Source organism: Canis lupus, chromosome 17 (genome assembly GCF_048164855.1).
Source record: "Canis lupus baileyi chromosome 17, mCanLup2.hap1, whole genome shotgun sequence".
NCBI lineage: Eukaryota > Metazoa > Chordata > Mammalia > Carnivora > Canidae > Canis > Canis lupus.
Genome location: NC_132854.1, coordinates 22,093,515 through 22,114,401, shown reverse-complemented (window position 1 = coordinate 22,114,401; position 20,887 = coordinate 22,093,515). Strand labels below are relative to the sequence as shown.

At 32.9% G+C, this 20,887-nt stretch overlaps 1 long non-coding RNA gene across 4 annotated transcripts in view; it reads right to left on the bottom strand.

Annotated features, from left to right (window-relative positions):
• LOC140607958 (uncharacterized) overlaps positions 1 to 20,887 on the bottom strand; it is a 121,148-nt gene that overhangs the window by 65,408 nt on the left and 34,853 nt on the right. For all 4 annotated transcript variants that reach the window (XR_012009879.1, XR_012009880.1, XR_012009883.1 and 1 more), the window contains exon 3: positions 4,159 to 4,252. This is a non-coding gene — a long non-coding RNA (uncharacterized lncRNA). The remainder of the gene's footprint in view (positions 1 to 4,158; positions 4,253 to 20,887) is intronic.

Here is a 20,887-nt window from a genome sequence, read left to right as displayed (position 1 = left end):
TGTGTGAATGTGTATGTTTACTGCCATCAAATTTTTTTTTCTTTCTCTTTCTTTCTTTCTTTCTTTCTTTCTTTCTTTCTTTCTTTCTTTCTTTCTTTCTTTCTTATCTATTTATTTACTTGAGAGAGGGAGGAACAGAGGGAGAGAATGTTTTAAGCAGACTCCCTGCTGAGTGTGGAGCCCATTGTGGGGCTTGATCTCACAACCTCGAGATCATAATCTGAGCCAAAATCACTAGCCAGATGCTTAATGAACTGAGTCACCCAGACATCCTTGTTTATTTATTTTTGATTCTATATCTTGCTTAGTGGTCTGTTAGGTCTGTGAAATGAGTTTGGGAGTTTTACAACATTTTCTGCATGTTGTCCTGCTTTTAAAAATATAAGAATTATCTATTCTTGAAATTTTGATAGCAATGCCACTAACACCATGTGGGAAGGGTGAATTAAGGTGTTCTTTTCACAGTAGTTCTTATTGAGCTTCAGCCAGAATACTCTATCAGGCCTTTCTTTGAGTTACATGTTGTTCTAGACAATTTACTCATTCTCAGGGTCCTTTCCTTTTTGTTTACCTCACAGCTAGAGAGAAACATTCAGTTCCTGCTATCTACACTCTGGTTGGCAAGGGTATCCTAGTCCAGAGAGACATTTCACAATTTTTTTGGTTTTGCTTCTCACCTCAACTACTCAGCTTCCCTCTGAATTAGAAATTAACTATGGGAATTAACAGTAACAAAAGATGTTCACTTTTCTTTCTTTTTTTCTGCTTCTGGAGAGATGATTAGGAGATGTACTTAAGGGGACAATATGGTGGTTAACCAGATTTAACCTTGAGGCAAACTGCCAGGGTATGAGTTGTGACTGTAACTCTAATTAGATTTTCTGCCCTGAAGTTACATAATGTCACTGAATCTCGATTCCCTAATCTATTAAGAAGATAATACTTCCAACCTCATTAGCTTGTTGTGAGCTTTAAATGAGCAGATATTTGTAATGTTCTTAGAATAGTACTTTCCCTTAGAGTAAGTGCTCAACAAGTATCATCTAATTTACAGTTATTTAAGAGGAAAGCATAAAATTTTAATAGAAGAGCAAAAAATAGGAGTGTGAGGATAAATCATTTCAGCCATATAATATGTGCTACACATATAATCTTACCTTCAAACATATTTGCAGAAATGTATAAATATTATTTTCTATAATTTAACTGCATTTTCATATTTTTTCTTTTTAATTGAAGGATAACCCATATGAACTTAAAAAGCCAAGTATACACATACAGTTCAAAACACTATAACAAAGAAACCACCTGTGTAACTACAACATATCAGAAAATAGAATACCAACAACCCAGAAACTTCTTCATGCCTTCCTAATTGCTACTCACTTCCTGCCTCTACCTTGCAGATTTATTTTGTCTTCTAAACCTGTTGTGTGGTTTTGCCTGTTTTTAAATTTTAAATAATGGAATCATATGGTATGTATTCTTTTGTGTCTGGCTTCTTTCAATCCTATGTTTATCGTAGTCTTAGGTAAAGCAATGATAAGTGATCCCCAACTCTCCAAAATGTGACTCGGTTTTTACAAGTGGGATGGAAGTAAGCTAGGGAGAAGTTCTTTTTTCCTCTACTACCTCATTTTTTCCCCAGACTGGATTTCTATTTTAATCTCTTATTTTTCCAGACTAAATTATTTCAGTAAACTCAGGATTTCTTTTTTTCATTCCCTAGAGCAGTTGCTATGTTCAGGCGATTTACATAGTTCCAAACGCATGGGGTTAAGGGAAGGAGTGAAATAGTACAACTCATTGTTGCTTGCTGCACAAACATTGCTTTTATATCAGCCTTGACTTCTGAACACCGATAGTTTTGGCTTTCGGAAATTTAAAGGCCAAGACTTGTAGACAAGTTTAATAACTCCTGTGTCATATCTATACTTGAGGGAGAAAGAAATTATTTACTACTTCAAAAGCATTATTCTGTTACATGTATTTTTTAAGATTTTATTTATTTACTTAAGAGAGAGAGCATGAGAGAGAGAGTATGAATGGAGGGGAAGGGCAGAGGGAAAAGAAGCAGGACCGATATGGATACTTAGCTAACTGAGCCACCTGGGTGCCCCCAAAAAAGAGTTCTTTATGATAAGCAATACTGTAAACAAATTAACATATGAATAAATTAAGATTTGATGGAAATATTTTAGTACATGAAATAAAGAATTCATGTGGATTCAATACAAAGGACAACTACAAATATTTTCAAAGAAAATTAAACCACAATTGAAATGAGACAAATATATGTGTAGGAATGTAAAAATACATAAACAGAAGCAATGATGTGAAAAGGTATTCAATCTCAAAGTGACCAGGGTAATGACAATTAAAACAATAACAACTATATTTGCAAAAATTTAAAAGATTGATAGTATCCATGTTATCAAAGATGGGGTAACTGGAGCTCCCATGCGATGTTGGAAAGAGTGTAAGCTCTTGTAGCCTCCAGAGGATCGTTTGGGAGTATGAGGAAAATTATAACTTTGTAAACCCTTACACACAGCATTGCCACTTTTAGAAATATATCCTACAAAATTATACCTTTGTGCACTAAGATATATAGTATGCACTGGGGAAGTTTGCCTCGTCATTACTTGCAGAGTGGTGTGGCATCTTATTCAGGGCTTGGGTTTTAAGGGAAGCACATGAGGTGAATATTAAATAATAAGAGCATTACTTGTAAAAAGGCAGTTTTCATTGAAAGGTTTACATAGCATCTCAGTCAGTCCTGCAAAAACTTTACTTTAGCTTTTAGCAAATAGGTTTCAGCCAATTGATCAAATGAAGTAGTGCTCTGGAATTCAGAAACCCAGTGACACTAAAAACTCTTCTCTATAAACATTAGTATCCCAGTCATCATCATGGTAAGATTATCTTACTATTTACTTACCATTAGTAGGCTATTAGTAGGACAAGAAGTAGCATGGGGACCCAATGAGATAATAAATATGAAATCCAGGACACCTGGGTGGCTCAGTGGTTGAGCGTCTGCCTTTGGCTCAGGTTGTGATCCCACGGTCCTGGGATTGAGTCCTGCATCGGGTACCCTGCAGAGAGCCTGCTTCTCCCTCTGCCTATGTCTCTGCCTCTCTCTCTGTGTCTCTCATGAAAAAATAAATAAAATCTTTTAAAAATAGAAATAAATAAACATGAAATCCACATGAAAATTCATATTCACACCCAAGCGTTTGCAAATTAATTAGATGATAGTCAGCATTACGTGTAATATTTAAATTATCTCCTCCCTCATTATTGATTTAATTTCTTTTGTGTTCAAGCAGCCTCCACCTCAAGTGTAATTAAATATTAAAAATTAAAAATTCCCTAAATAAAATTATAATTAAGCAAACTATGGTACAACAATATCACTAGAAATGATAAAGCAGTTAAAAGTAATCCTATAGAATTCTATATACTAAAAAAGAAAGTGTTCCTCATCATGTCATTACAGACCAAAACAAACTGCAGTTCAATATATAGAGTACAATTCCTTTTACATAAACACAAGTCTCCAAATCCCAAATCAAATAGCCAGTATAAAAGCTTCAAAAATGGTCTGGAATGCTTAGCTCTCTGTTGGGAAATGAGATTGGACAAGTTCACTGTCACATTTTTCTCAACATATTTATATTTAGCCCTTGCACATTAACTCATTTCTTTGGTAATCTCATTCCATCTCATTAGTTTAAATATTAAGCATTGAAATTTCCAAATGTATATTTGCAAACAGTCCTCTACCCTTAACTGTAGATTCTATACCTAAATACATAATTGAGACCTCCCACTTGGCTGATTGATAAACCCTTCATATAATGTGACAAAAAACAAGCTCTGAGTCTTTCCTCCAAAACTTTGCCACATGAAGTCTTCTCCATGCCAATGTCTTTCAATTTCAAAGGGGGAAATTTTCATAAACATCCTTGGTTTATCTCTTTTCTATTTTCCATCCACTTTGTCAATGATTTTTATTGTTTCTACTGCTTAGCAAGAGTTCAAAGAATTGTAGATTTCTTGACTTTGCTGCCTTTGCAATTGGAGTGTGCCTCTCTTTTTCTTCTCCCTACTTCATATACTCTGGATTTCTTTTAGTTCTTAAAAATCACTTACCATCCTTACTTTCATGACTCTCAACCAATTATTCCTTGAGACTGTAATGTCTTCCATAACACCAACATTGTTGGGTAGTCACTCTCATAGCAATCTGTGATTTACACAAAAAAGAAGAAATTTTCAATTCAGTTATTTGTTTAATACCTATAGGCCTTGAGGGCATTATGCTAAGTGAAATTAGTCAGACAAAGACAAATACCATATGATCTAACTTATATGTAGAATTTAAAGACAGCTACAAAAATCAAACCAAGCTCATAGATAAAGAGAACATATTGGTGTTTGCTAGGGGTAGAGACTGGGAGTGGGAGAAATAGGTAAAGAGTTTAAAAGTGCAAACTGCTAGTTATAAAATAATTAAATCATTGGGATGTAATGTGCAGTATGGCTATAGCTAAAAATAGTGTAGTGCATACATTCTTTGTTCCACTAGAAATCCTAACAGAGTGAAATAACATCACTTTTATGGATGACCATTTCCATTTCCTAAATGAATAATCTAATGTGTCACAAATATACACAGCCATATATATAGGTAGATGATAGATGATAGATAGATGATAGATGATAGATAGATAGATAGATGATAGATAGATAGATGATAGATAGATGATAGATAGATAGATAGAATCTGCCATGCCTCCTAAGCTACTATATAATTTACCTAATTTATACAATTTTAAATTAAATATTTCTCTCCCTCCAGTAGTATATTAGATTCACGCAGACAATGAGTTTGAAGTGTTTTGATCAAAAATGAATTAAGGCAACCAGAGCAAGAATATACTCAACACAAATAAAAATTTACTGAATGAGCAAGAGTTCAACCAAATTACATTACTTTAACTTCACTGTGGAAAACCTGAACTTTAAACAATGGCATCTTTTAACAGTCCTTTGCAACTAAAGCTATCCTTTCTTTTCAACTAAACAGTATTTAACACTAAACGTTAGTTAACACTCAAACACACTGTGTACACAATAAGCTGCCCAATGTATTTAACTGTAAACAATCCTCCTTTCTGAATTCCTACAATCATTTATTTGGACTTTTAATGGGACTTTCACATTTACCAACATTCCTCACAGGTTATAAAAATGATTTTGAGCTTAAAGAGCTGAGAGCAAAACTGGGGAGTGAGGATCAGAAAATAATGGAAGAAGCAAAGATGAGTATGAAACACAGTGACAAAATAATGAAAGTAAAGTCAGATGTGAGAGTAGGGTCAGAAACATGAAAATGAAGAACACCACAATGAAGTGCCTGGCTGTCTTAGTTGGTTAAACATCAGCTTCTTGATCTCAGGTCAGATCTCAGTCTCAGGGTTTTGAGTTTAAGCCTCGTGTTGGGGACCAGACTGGATGTAGAGCCTACTTAGAAAAAATGCCACTGAGAGAAGGCTCATTAGCCAACTTGAGTAGAAGGTAATGGAAGAAACCCAGTTGTCTGTCCTAAATTTATTCTCCCTTTCTTTCACAGAAATAAACTTTTATCTAGGCTTTTGGCCAACCAACTAAAACCTGCATTTCCTCGGTTTACTTTCTGGCTAAATGTGCATATGTGTCTTAAGTTTAGACCAATGGTGTGAGTGGTTACATTATATGCTAGAGCACATCTACAGCTCCAGCTTAACATCTTTAGCCATATCCAGCTTCCCATGTGCTGGAATGAGATATGGAAGCAACCATTTTGACCGTGTGATCAATGATACAAAACTATTGGACAATAGATCTCAGGACAAAAATAATCTGACTCTCAAATATCTTTATGGAGCAAACCTGCCTGATAGCTTGGAATGGAAGGACTATTACATTAGACATAATGTACTTAAGTCAATATAAATGTTTAGGTCTTTCTGCTACAGAGAGGAAGGTACACTTTAACTTATATAGGAGGTGATATCCAAAATTGGAAAATGCATGGAATATAGGACCATGCATGGGAGATGCAAATAAAATGGGAAGAAAGTCTTTTACTCACCCAGGCTCAGAGCAAATGGTTTTATAAAGCAAGCTTCATCTTACTCAACCTACTTCGGCATGCTAAAACTTTTATTTTCAGATGTTAGATTAAGCATCACATAGTTGGAAAACTCTGTCCCATCTTCTCTTCATCTAAGTAAAGTTTAATCAGGGTCATTAGTTGACCTCCCTCCCTTTATACTCCAGCTTGATTCTCAGTCTCCCTCACACACAGGTTTTCCTCTCATATATAGTAATTGGTTAAAAAAAAAAAAAAAAGATTGATCATCTTCTTTTCAGAAACACTAAAACTATCTTCTTTAACAATGGTTGTATGGTTAAAAAAATAATTTGAAATTGTAATTTATTAAAATTCTTCAAACCAGTGCCAAACTCAACTTGTATCCAATTTTGAAGGGTATTATTGATAAACACAAAAGATTATCTTGTTTTTCCAGACTCACTTAAATCTGTTTTGTAGCACTTTTGATCTTTTACTCAGCCTCCTAACCTCTCCCATGAGGGAAAAGTAGGCATGCCTTAGTCTTCCCATTACCAGTCCTTAATATAAAACTATATTGGAGGCATCTGGGTGGCTCAGTGATTGAAAGTCTGCCTTTGGCTCAGGGCGTGCCTTTGGCCCTTTGCCTGTGTCTCTGCCTCTCTTTCTGTGTCTCTCATAAACAAATAAATAGAGTCTTAAAAAAGACATGTCATAAGGTAACCATTACTACTTACAATGAGAGCATACAAAGTGAGAACCACCCATAAGAACTACTACAAATACTTCATTCTATATATAGTTCTTATATTCCTTTTCCATATTAATCTGGATTTTTAAATAGTGAACAGGATCAATGTTTAATGCATTTTGTAGTCAGTTTCATATTTAATAACTTGACTTAGATATTTATCTCATGAGCATTTTTGAGAATATTATTAAAATATATAATAACATGTTGATTTCTCTTTTTTGCAAGATTGTTTACTTAACAAAACTTGTTAGCACTATCTATATTGCAGGACAACAGACCTTTGAACTCCTCCGGAATATTGTAGGGACAATCTGTGTCCCTAGAATCACTTGTTTTGCAGTCTTCTTCTAAGCTTCTTTTTTAACTATTATGTAACTTCCGGACTCAAGTGTTCAGGGAAAACAAACCAGGCTTTGTGGCTGTTGACCTAGGGCTGACTGCAAGTCCTTGTGTTTTCTGGATGACTTCTTTTCTACACAAGCATATTATAATGTCACTGAGTTTCTTTTATTTTTTTAAGATTTTTTATTTATTTATTTATTTATTTATTTATTTATTTATTTATTTATTTATTTATTTATGAGAGACACACAGAGAGAGAGGCAGAGACACAGGCAGAGAGAGAAGCAGGCTCCGTGCAGGGAGCCCGATATGGTACTCAATCCCGGGACTCCAGGATCACGCCCTGAGCTGAAGGCAGATGCTCAACCACTGAGCCACCCAGGCATCCTAAGAGTGTCTTTTAAATTTTATAATTTATCCCCATGCTATGCATTATATAAAAAATGTTTTAATATTTCTTTACATTTCAGATAGAGCAAATTCATAAAGAAAAATATATCCTGAAAAGTTTCAATATGTTAGGTATGCAGTTATATTTAAAAAATGTCTCAAAGATAGGCCCGTTTATCTCATTCTGAAACCAATAAACTTATCTAAGTGGTATACAATTTTATTTTTGAGGGCAACCAACTAAAACTGCCATTTGGGCATTATATATGACTTGCTACAGTAGCTATAATAATATTTTCATTTTTGATCAAAACTCCCAGACGCCTCATGACAACTAATATTAAAACCATTGAAGCAGAAGTTTATATAATTTTGGAATGGATTTTTAATAAATCAGTAGGGATTTTCTATTACTTTATCTAAAGATCTAACATCTTTTGAAGGATTTAAGTTATTTCAAGTCCTAAAGCTAAAGACCTTTCCTATACATTTATTCCTTTCCATTCTTTCAGAAAGGACACAAAGTTAGCCTTACATTCCATTTATTTTTTAAAACAGATTTTGCGAGAGAGGAGAGAGAGAGAGAGAGAAAGAGAAAGAGAGAAAGAGAAAATTTTCTTTTCTTTTTTTATTCTTTAACAGATTTTACGAGAGGAGAGAGAGAGAGAGGCCTTACATTCCATTTGAAACAACCTTCTCCTTCCCATTCCAAAGGCCTAGCCAACTGTGTAGAGGATAAAGCACTGGGTTCCTTTTCTAAGGAGTTTATACTAGAAACAGAAGAATGCTGAGTCCCTTAGCTATTCAAGATTGGCCTAATAAGCTATATGCAACCTATCTGTCTATGAAATTCCCACTTTGGGGATGCTTTGATTTGCCGCATGCTAATATCGGCAGCCATGTATAGAAGATGAGAATATATGTACACAGAGAAAGATAAGAATCCAAGACAGTAAGAGGAACACAGGGGGTTTTCCAGCCTTTAGAAAATCCCATTTTATTTACCTCTATACTTAGAATAAACTTAATTTGTTTCTTTCAGATTATACCTAAATGTATATATTTAAAAATGCATATTTTGAAAATAAATTTAAACTTTAAAATGAAGAAAACCTGTTCTTTTTATTCAGTAAGAGATAATTTTATGTCCTGGCTTTGGGTTGCAAAACAAATGGAACGCTAACCAGGAGAAAATTGAAATATTCTAACAGAGAAAATTTTCCCAATGTTAAAAGATGAAATCTTCCAGTTTTAGAGATATATTTATTTTCTAACTGTGATTCCAATAATACTATAATTCTGGGTTTGAATTTCAGCTCTGGTCTTAAGTACCTATACAAAGATGGGGATAAATTAATAAACCTCTATCAATCAACAATCTCCAAATATTTTATGTGCCAATTATGTGCAAATAATAGTATTACATACATTGGCAAACAAGGGAAACAACATTATGTTCATTTTCAAGAAGTTGACACTTTTAAAAAATAATAACTATATAAATATCAATAGTAATATGAGAAAGTAAAGACCATCACAAATACATACAGCGGTAGTCCTTAAACTTCTCTACCTTAGGAACTCACACTCTTAATTTTTTTGAGGACCCCAAAGACCTTTTTTTTTTAAGTGAATTATATTTATTGATATTGCTGTTATAGAAATTAAAACTGAAAAAAATAAATATTTTACTAATGATTTTAAATAATAGTGCCCATACAAATGAAACAAAATAGCATGTTTTGATGACAAAGACTTATTTTTCAAAGCAAATTTTTAGTGAGAAGAATAATGCTGCTTTATATTTTTGTAAGTCTCTTTTAATGTATGACTTCATAGAGGCCAGTTGAATTTTCCATCGTTTCTGCACTCAAACTCTTGGGTTACATTGTTTTGATTGAAGTATATGCAGAAGGTCCAGCCTTCTACAAATACATATTTGAAAAAAGGGAGGGCCTCCTAGAATCACCGAAAGAATCTTGGGGGTCGTCTGAGGTGCCTCAGACCACATATTGAAAACTGCTGAGGTACAGGCTTAATTTCAACACAAATTATAAATAATGGGTGAAAAATACTTTTAGAGAACAGAAAAAGTAATGTACCTAAAAGTTTTTTAGGAAGCCATCCACATTATTCTTGTGAGTCAGACAAATATTATTCTCAGTTTCAAAATGAAGAATATGAGGTCTATGAGACCAGACCATGGCCATTGAAAAGTATAAACTCTCTGCCCTGTTGTTTTTTGTTTGCCTGTTTGTTTTCTAAAGAATTTCTGGTGGTGGGAAGGGATTGGAATTTCCAAGCCTGGGTTTGAATCCATGTCAACCACTAGTCATATGACTTTGTCCACTTTAGTTAGCATCATTTAAGCTCAGTTTACTTATAAGCAGTGGGAGAAATGTAATGGAACTTACAGAATTTATACCCCTTGTTTCTGATAGTATAAGAGATGATATAAGATATATCCTTCATATATGGTTTAGCACATGAGAAATGCTCAATAAATGATGGCTTTTATTTTGTTATTTAATAATTGCATATAACACAATAAATTGCACATTTCACTATATAACACCTCTGAGAAAGACACATAGGGCTTAAATAAATGGAAAGGATAATCGAATTCATCACAGCTCACCATCTTAAAATCCTAATCCTATTGATTTCAGTCAATATTTTAACTTAACTCTTTTGACTTACTTTTAATACTTTACCCCAAAAGTAACTTTGTAGCCTTAACATTTTCAATATTGTATTTTTTTAATTTGGAAAGATGTTTAAATCTATTTGGGAACTAGGCAGCATGAGAGACAACTTTTTATATCATTTATATATTTTCTTTACATATTTGCCTCTTCAGAGTGATTACAACTCAAAGTAGACATGGCATTTATTAAAAATATATAGTTGATATTTATATTGATAAGAATAACATACTCTGTCAAGTTGGTCAATATTTTTTTTAAAAAGACTTATCTATTCCTTTTAGAGGGAGAGAAATAAAGCCTGAGCAAGGGAGTGACATATATTTTATTTATTTATTAAATCTTATATTAAAAAAACCTTATATTATACTATTTTTTTTTTATTTATGATAGTCACACAGAGAGAGAGAGAGAGAGAGAGAGAGAGATTGGCAGAGACACAGGCAGAGGGAGAAGCAGGCTCCATGCGCCGGGAGCCTGACGTGGGACTCGATCCCGGGTCTCCAGGATCGCGCCCTGGGCCAAAGGTAGGCGCTAAGCCGCTGCGCCACTCATTGATCCCCTATACTATATTATTGAATAAACTTCAGCTTATATACATATAATAAATATACATATGTAAATTAAGACAAGTCAGAGGAAATGGAAAATAACCTAACCTCAACCTAATCTCCAGGCAGGAAAGAGTTAATATTGTTTTAAATGACTGCATAAGAGAGTGAAGAATTAATAGATTTGCATTTAGAATTAAATTTTGAGATCCTAAGTGAATCAAAAAGTGAAACATAAATAGTTGTAAATATATCACAATATATTTGATTTGAAATTTTATTGATAACTCCAGCAATTCTCATGCTGGTAATAGGATATTAAAACTGTAGATTAATGCTGTCACTAAACAGCTGACCCTTAAACAGCATGAGTTTGAACTGTATGTGTCCACTTACATGTGGATTTTTTTTAATATTTTGATACTGTAAATTTATTTTCTCTTCTTTAAGATTTTCTTAACATTTTCTTTTCTCTAGCTTACTTTATCACGAAAATACAGTGCATAATATATACCCAAAATATGCATTAAATGACGGTTTATGTTATCAATAAGGCTTCCAGTCAACAGTAGGCTATTAGTAGTTATATTTTTGGGGACTCGAAAGTTATATGTGGATTTCCAACTGTGTGGGGTTGGTGTCTCTAATCCCTGCATTGTTCAAGAGTCCACTATATTATATATTCTTAGCAAAAAAAAAAAAAGGTAATAAAACATACAAGACAATTCTTATAAGGAGATAATAGAAAGATGATAACTTATTCAAGAATATCCACCCATTGCCCAACCTAAAATTACAACTTTAAGATGATTTGGCCACTTATACCTAAGGAAAAAAAATCACAGAATAATTTTCTTAAAAATGGCTTCCAACTAGGCATGTAAGATATTATGGAAACATGGGATGCCTGGGTAGCTCCGCTGTTGATGGTCTGCCTTCAGGTCAGGGGATGATCCCCGGATCCAGGATTGAAGGGAAACTTGAAGGGAAACTTCTCCCTCTGCCTGTGTCTCTGCCTCTCTCTCTCTCTCTCTCTCTCTCTCTCTCGAATAAATAAATAAACAAAGTTTTTTTTTTTCAAAAAAAGAAATTATGGACAAACATTATATGTTCTCATTCATTTGGGGAATATAAATAATAGTGAAAGGGAATATAAGGGAAGGGAGAAGAAATGTGTGGGAAATATCAGAAAGGGAGACAGAACGTAAAGACTGCTAACTCTGGGAAACGAACTAGGGGTGGTAGAAGGGGAGGAGGGCGGGGGGTGGGAGTGAATGGGTGACGGGCACTGGGGGTCATTCTGTATGTTAGTAAATTGAACACCAATAAAAAAAAAATTAAAAAAAAGAAATTATGGGAACAGGAGAAACTGCAAGTAACTTTGGCTGTAAATAATAGCATTTCAAGGAACTGGTTTCTGTTCAGAAAGAATAAGATCAAATAGGATACTCTTAGAAACAGGAAAGTTTAACAAGGGAGAAGGCTGTGGGATTCAGAAATCATGTGCATCTTATAAATAAATAGATAGGAGCACAAAGGGGTCATTGAAGGCAATATGTTTTCCTTCATTTTTAAATAATTTCTCCTGGAGCTAGTGAAGAATGGGGGGTGGTTGGAAACTCATATTTTATAACCTATATAACCTACCTTTTCATTATAGTCTCAGAAGCATCATTTTTGGTCAAATGCCTTTGATTTCTATGCTATCCCCTCACTTTAGAAAACTTAGCTCCTTATTGCTTAATTTTTTCCCCTCTTAATTGCACCATAAAATGAACACACACACACACACACACACACACACACACACACACACACACACATATACACCTGTCTTGTGAAATACCACAAGGTTAACTGAAAATAATGAGTTTCGATTTAACAATTTAACCAACTATCAGAGCATTTGAAATAACCAATTTAAGTCCTAATTCTTACTGCAGAATTCTCCTCAGCACCCAAACTGCAAAATCCAATGGGATAAACGATGGTCTATTACATTTTCTATCTCCAGCACGGAGCAAAATGCTTGCTCCAATAACTGCTGCGTGTTGAATGCATGTCATCATATGTTAAAAGACTGATAAGGAAGAAAGAAAAATAGTCTACCTTGCTGTGATGGCAACAAATTAAAGGAATTCAAAGTGGTAAATTCATTTTTCCTTGGTTATGTCTTCATTAAAACATTCTCCAGGAGTGATACATAATTCCTCTATGACAGCAAATGATAATATTATGAGGCACTAAAAAGGTTCTTTTGTTTTTGATTTGTTTTGTTTTTTGTCAAGTTTTCGTACATTTCTTGAGTGGCAAATGTACATAAAAATGTGTTGATTGATTGAGCAGCCCTGGTAGCTCAATGGTTTAGCACTGCCTTCAGCCCAGGGTCTGATCCTGGAGACTTGGGATCAATTCCCATGTCAGGCTCCCTGCATGGAGCCTGCTTCTCTTTCTGCCTGTGTCTCTGCCTCTCTCTCTCTCTCTCTCTGTGTGTCTCTCATGAATAAATAAATAAAATCTTAAAAAAAATGTGTTGATTGAGGGACATGGTATTAACACGTAATTTCAGCTGTATACTTGAAAACAAGTCTCCTCATTTAGTGAATTTTCTCCTCTTTTCCTCTTTTATTTTGCAAATATGAAAGTAAAAGATGATATGTAATTCAACTGTTTCTCAAACTTAAGGAATGTATATGCCCCATTTTACATTAAAAAAAATCCTAGGTGATCTCTGTATTAAATACATTATGCTATTAATTAAATACTTGAAAAAATAAACCTTGGGATAAATTTCAAGTTATTCTTGGGATTTATAACTATAAAACCAAAGGGAATTTGCAAAGTAAGTACTAGCACAATTATACAACCCATAAAATTAAAATTAACAACATAAATTTAAGGTAATGGATTATGCTGTGTTGCTACCAGTAAATTTCCAACCTTGATTTGAATGTGATATAACTTCTATGGTAAAATTTGTGAGTTTCAGAAGTGGAGTCAACCCTGAGCCAATGCAATGATTCAACTTCTCTTTTTTCTCACTTGAACATATAGCCAAGTCTTTGCTGCTGTAATGTCCTATGGGTGTAATTTGACCTTTATATGGGATAAACTCATTGTATATGTGACTTCTCTATCTCATTTTTTAAAATTAACTTGTCATTATTAAAATGTTACTTAAAGCCACTGAAATCATAAAGCTAAAGCCAATAGTGACATGAAATAATAGATCTGTGCTTGGTCACATAAATCTACTGATTATGCTTATTATAAAGTTATCATTAAATTATTATTAAAATTAAAAGATATAATTAAAATAAAAAGTTTAGTAAAGAACTTGTGGGATCTAAAAATATGTACATAGATCTCTATGTGCCTATAGTAACAGGTTTGAGAAACACTCTATAGTAGAAAAAACACCATTTGTCACGCAAATAGTATTAGGAGCCATTTTAGTATTACCAAAGAACATTTGTAAGTTGATTAATTAGAAATCTGCACTTTTTCTTTTCCAGAAGAGAAAGGTAAAATAATTATTTTGGACCCAAACCCTTACAACACAATTTGACTTATTTAATAATGGAGCTAAAAACTCTGCATTTTCACAAAGATTATAAAAATTACTTCAGCAAAGTCACTATCTTATTTTCAGTATATGAATATAAATTATGTAAATTGCTTTACAGTAGTTTCTGTAAGTATTGCAATAATAATAATTCAACAAAAGCTCAAGAGTAATATTTGATTGGACATTTTTAAAATTAATGTTGAATGCAGGTGCTGGAGGAAAAGTAGATTTGATTATTGAAGTAGGAAGTTCAGAGCTTATGGGGAAATGCTAAAAGGTACTGGTTACAGTTGGAGCCTTAAAATACTCACCTTACTAGTTCTTGATTAGTTCCATTTACTTAGAAATTCATTTTTCCTTAAGGGTAATATCTCCTTAGCTCTAGCCTGAAGCTTAGTATCTATTATTGAGTTCCTATTTTAACAAAAGAAGAAAAACGGTGTGTGCCATTTTTCACTTTGTCATTTCCTCAAATCACTAGGGAAAATGTACTCTTTTGGACATCTCAGATGTTTCTGTTTACATAATGGGTATTTTATTTCCTATTATCAAAAGCAAAACACTTTTCCTGGAAAAATGACAGATAATCTAAGTAAAGCTTTAAATTGATGAAATTTTATCATTTATGAATTGTATTCTCTCAATCGTACCATTATACCTCAAGTCATTCCAAGATAAAATAACTAAAAATTTGGAGGTTTTTTTCTTGATGACAATTTCAATGTGTTTCAGGTAAGGAGTAAGTTTTTTTTCTATGTGATTATCACCTATACTTCCACAGGTCATGGAATTCCATAGGTCACTTTCCAAACTCCGATAATATAAGTTACATTTATAGTAATAATCCATGTTTTACTGGGTTTTACTCCCAGGAGCTCTATAGGAAGTCTACATCTTTGCAAATCTCCTGCCTGTGTGTGTGTTTTTTTTTTTTTTTTTTTTTCCTCAGGAGATATTTTCTTTGTGTTCACAAATATGCTCAAGAAGCTACCATTCCAACTCTTATATTCTTTATCTACACAGCAGCTCCTGAGCAGTACTACAACTGCTGGACTGTTATTGCTTTTTCTGGCATGTATGATGTTTTCAAGGCAAAATTATAATTTTATGGAGAAGTCACTGCTTGCTTATTCTGGACACAGACAGCCACCACTTGCATTAAGGGTGGTCATATATTCAATTTATTCACCACGGCTTTTTCTGACAATATTGAATTTTACTTGGATCCTGTACTCCTATAAAACAGTGAAGATTTAAAATTCCCCCCAAATTTTGTGTTTCAGGAAATGGCTCATTTCAAATAACCAGTCTTCCTCATGCGAGTTCGATAATATTCATAGATGCCACCCACTCCCATTTCCTATGAATTCTTACTTTTTGCCCCATAAATAATTAGCTGGTCAGCAGACATCCATCCTTAGTTGTTGGCTTTAAACTACTATGTCTTAACCTCATTCAAAACTGTTGTTTTGGAAACAGAGCTGGAAGTATTTGGAATGGAATTCAGATTTTTAAAAATGTATCTAGTATATTTCTTCGACCTTTATTGATGTACTATTCTTAAGATGGGAGGGAGCCTACCAATATAATTTAGTAAATTATTCTCCTTAAAAGTCTTATAAACAGCTGTTTTGAGTAAGTGGCATTTTAGATGGAAGAAGAAACATAGTTAAAGGAAAAAGAATAAAAGATTTTTCTTTTTCACTGCCATAGCTATGTGAGTCCAAAGGCTGAGGTATATTCAGCTTTCAAAATATATTTATTAAATAAATTAAGGAAGCTGGTATATAAAATGGTAATGTAATATGTTTCAAAAAAAGGGCAGTAATTCTGTAAAAATTTTGAACATTTTCTACTCCTAGTGTTACACTTTCTATTTCATAAAAAGAAAAGTAAGAGAGAGAAAGATTAAAGCTTTGTCTGTTCTAGGTTAAAATAGATTTAAAAGCCAAAACAACCAAATACTAAATTATATGGTCTTTAATTGGTCAAGCATGAGCTTATCAGCTATAAATGAGACTTTTAGAATATCTAAATATTCTCATAGAATTACCATTAAATAATATTAGGTACTATATCTCAATTTCTTTAGCACTGATATGTTATGGTAAAAATAATTTTTTTGCAGGGGAGATGCACGCTTGAGGTATTTAGGAATGAAGTGTTAAGGTATTTGTAATTTATTTTATAATGTAATATAGTGAAGTAAACATAGGAAATAGCAACAGTTTTTGAACTCAGATTTTGGATAATTGTTTGCTCACTGTATTTTCTAGACGTAAAAATATTCGTGCTTAAGTAAATGTGAAGAAGAGATGAAAGAGAAAATTTTAGATAAAGATGAGAAAAATAAGCCATTTCAGAAAGAAAAATCATTTTAAAGTTTTCTTAATAAATATGAAATATCTGAGAATAAGGAGAAAGAAATGCCATATCTAGGCCAAAATGTGAGAAGGGAAGCTCTGCAGATAATTCCTCAACCAAATGGAAAGTAGGTGGTGCTAGTCAAGGACCAAGATCAGCATGTTCCCATGGACTAGCATCCCACTTTTCCCTGAAATTTATACCAAAATAGTTTATGTATTAACATATACAAAAATTAGCTTCAATAAAAACTCAGAGATATTTACTATTCTATTGATAGATAATTCTATAAACTGAATATATAATAAAATTGATGTATAGGTGTTTAAGAGAGAGAGGGAGAAACTTTGATTCTTCTTTTTGGGTAAATACCTACAAATAGAATTATTAAGCCAAAGATCTCAACATTTTGAAGGTTGTGAATTAAAATTACCGAAGTCCTTTCTAGAAAACACAGGCGCGATCAAAAACTATCACCATTATCATTGTTACCATTTATATAACTTCCTACTTCCATGTAAGCATTACACAAAGAATATTATGTCTTTTTTTTTACCTCATGCAATAGTTCCATTAAATAATTATTATTACCCCCAATGTAATAGACTTAAGTGGTTTAGGTTATTTGTAAGTATATAAAGAAAGGAAATTATATAAATTCATTTGTGTTATTTCCTTCTACCAAAACATGTATATCCTTACCTATATTATTTATGATGTTCATGTGCACCTTCCAACAATGGATATTATGTATGTTTTAGATTAATATGATAAGTAAAAAATGATATCTCATTGTTTAAAAGATTCACCATTTTATTAACCATTTGCATTTCTTCTTTTGCAATTGTCTTTCCTCTTCTTAAATACATTCTCTACTTGAACATCTCTCAATTCTATTAATTTATAATGCTATGTATAGAATAACAGTATTAACCTCTATTTGGATTATGGTTAAAAATACTTATCCCTACTGTGAATTGAAGAGAAATCGTATCTTTTAAAGAAATAGAACTGTTCACCGAAATCTACATTTAAATAGAAAAACATTTTAAAAACTGAAAAATTTATGTGAAAAGAAAATGTAGAAAGAGACTCACTTTATAGATAAAAATAAAATTCAAGTTAAATTACTGGGTTTCAGTCCAAATAATAACTTTATAACTGTCCATTGCATATATTTGTCTAAATTTGAATACTTATTTTAAAGCAACTTCACAAAATATGTTCAAATTTTCTTAATGTCCTAATCACTCTATATTTGTTTCGTAGTTTTATCTCTTTGTAACAAAAATGGAAAGGTACAGATAAGCAAATTGCTAATATATTCTGACAATGCAACTATTCTGGAAAACTTGATTACAAAACAGCCTATTTTTCTTTAAGTGAGTTTTTAAAATGCAGCTGGCTATTCATGGTGTGCAGGTCAAATTTAGCATTTGGTTTTGCATATTTTAGTTAAGAGGATGAATTTAGTTTACTATCTAATCTTTGGCTTTGAAGTATTACAAATGTATATTTTAAAAATGAAAGTGCACTCAACCAACCAGTAAATTATAATGTACAAAATGGATACATATTTTTTAACATTTCAACCATTTGTAATTAAGCACAACTCTAATTTTTTAAAAAAATTAGTTGTATGGGTGCAACATGAAATACCTATGTAATTTATTTAAACACATCTATATTTTAATAAATATCCCCTCACTGGCTTTCACAATATATCAAATGCTAACTTTGTACCTACATTTTCACACATGCCATGAAAAATATACAAATATATAGACAAAATGAAATAAAAAGTAGAGTAATGATTGACCTAAGTTAGGAAATGCTCCTACTTTTAGGGTAAAAGTTTTAAAGGTTTGAATCATGCATATTTCCTCTTTTCTTTGAGAGATATCAACAGCGAATGAATAGTCATCTAAGTCACATTTATTATGGAACCCTATCTGAAAAGATTTGTAGTATTGTCAAAGAGCTTTCTGGAAATAGTAGTCATTAAATAGCATTTCTAAGAAAGAACTCAAACGGCATAACCAAATGAATGTCATTCTCAGTTTAATGCCATTGATGCTGTATATTTAGCTAGACTACTCATAAATTCTCAGAGGATATGAAATAGATCAGATAAAATATAAATGATAATTCAAATAGGTTAATCTTATTTTATATTATCCTCCAAATTTCATAGAAACTTTTTTTTTCAACATAATAACTCTGATTTGCCGACCTCTCCTTTGAAAGAGGTTCAAGTGCAGTCAAGCAGTTATAAATGTTCTGAGTATATTTTACACACCAGCCTAGAATACTGCATCCCACTAGACTAGTCATTCACATGAGCAATAAATTCTTTAAGGGACATATGTAAGAAGGATAGCCTGGTTGAGTGTTATTCTCTTCTGTAACATTATTCATATTTTGCAGAGTGAACTTTGGACTTTCTTTTGGTCAATTTTATTACACTTTAGGTAAGTTGCAGTGAATCCCATGCTTCACACCCTTGTATTGTGAAAAGAGACAGAGAGTTCACTTCAGGAGAGAAAAGCCCATAAATCTTGATGAAGTCTGAAATGAAAAAAAAAAATAGCTAAAAATAATTAGGACTACCAGAATCCAGCCTTATTTTACTATAGTCTGTATGTGTATCTTCTTTAATTTGTGAGAAATGGATTTAGGAGTATCCTAAAATAAAATGTGTAAACAAAATTTACTGTAAGCAGTTATGCCCCAGAGGAAAAAATAGGGCTACAAAAATCCTGCCATTCTTATGTCAAGCCAGTCGATGAAACAAGTTGAGTTCATGTTGTTTATTAATTATTAAAATTCATACATTTTGCAGCATTAGTAAAACATGAAAGAAAGAAGAATGGCACTTAGAGTAATACAGTGCGTGTGGGTTATTGTACTTATGACAGAGCCTCAACCCACCCTATTACTCAGTAGGAGTGGCAAGTAAGGAACACATTACTCACTTGGTGCTATAAGCCTTCACTGGCCTTTTACACCTCCACCACCTTGAAAAACTGTCTTTCTCTCCCATTCATACCTAACTCCCATCTGTCACAAATCTATATCTCCCCAGCTTTGATTCCTCAGGACATGCTACTTTCTCTCAAATCAAGTAAAACTATGAAAAATATGGAGTAAAAAAAGAAAGCTCTCTTTTATGGATGCTATCATGTGTTGTCATGAATGCAAATTACTATAATATGGAGACCACAAGTTTTTGTATTCCAACAGATTCTGCTTATTAGTCTGAGATTATATATATCACTAAATTTCTATTAGACTATTAGATATCTATATATAGTGAATTACAATCCTCATTCTTTAGGTTTACTGAGACATTTACATCTACATATTATTTTACTACTTAAACCATATTTGGCTTCTATGTAAAATTTTTGAATCCTCAATCATTTATTTTCTAGAGCCATACAATTTTTTAAAAGGAGATAGCAAAAAAAAAAAGGAGATAGCCATTAGATATCTATATCTATACATATAGATAGACATTAGGTAACGCCCAGATTATATTACTGACATATAAGTGGTCCAAGGCTCAGTGAATTGGGTTAGTCTGTGTCAAGCTTTCAGAATTCCTTCTTAGACAGCATCCTTTCCTTGTATCATATAGCCAGCAGTATGTTCTAAGAGAGAAGTTCACAGAGAAAGAACTCCAAGAAATACGTCTGATGATTACAAATCAAATTTTTGAAGAGTTCCAATTTTGTATAAAGTGCAAAAGTTACATTCTATGTAGGATAGGCATCTAACAGCAACGACAACAAAACCCTCTTGTAACTTGTTAAAACCATGACAAGTTTGATTTCTTTGTTAGAGAAGTTTCATCTGCATTCTAACTGTGCCAAGTTGTATTTTTCCAAAAATGACTGCAATATTGTGTCCTCTGCATATTCTTCTCACACTGTGACTTCGACAACCCTCCTAGGAAGAGGTGGGATCTGTGCTCCTTTCTCCTGAATCCTAGAGGTTTTATGTCTGTGACAGAAACAATGATATGTGACCTCCCAGGAAATAGCAAGTGACTCAATCAGTGTTAAACTAGCAACATTTTCCCACTAG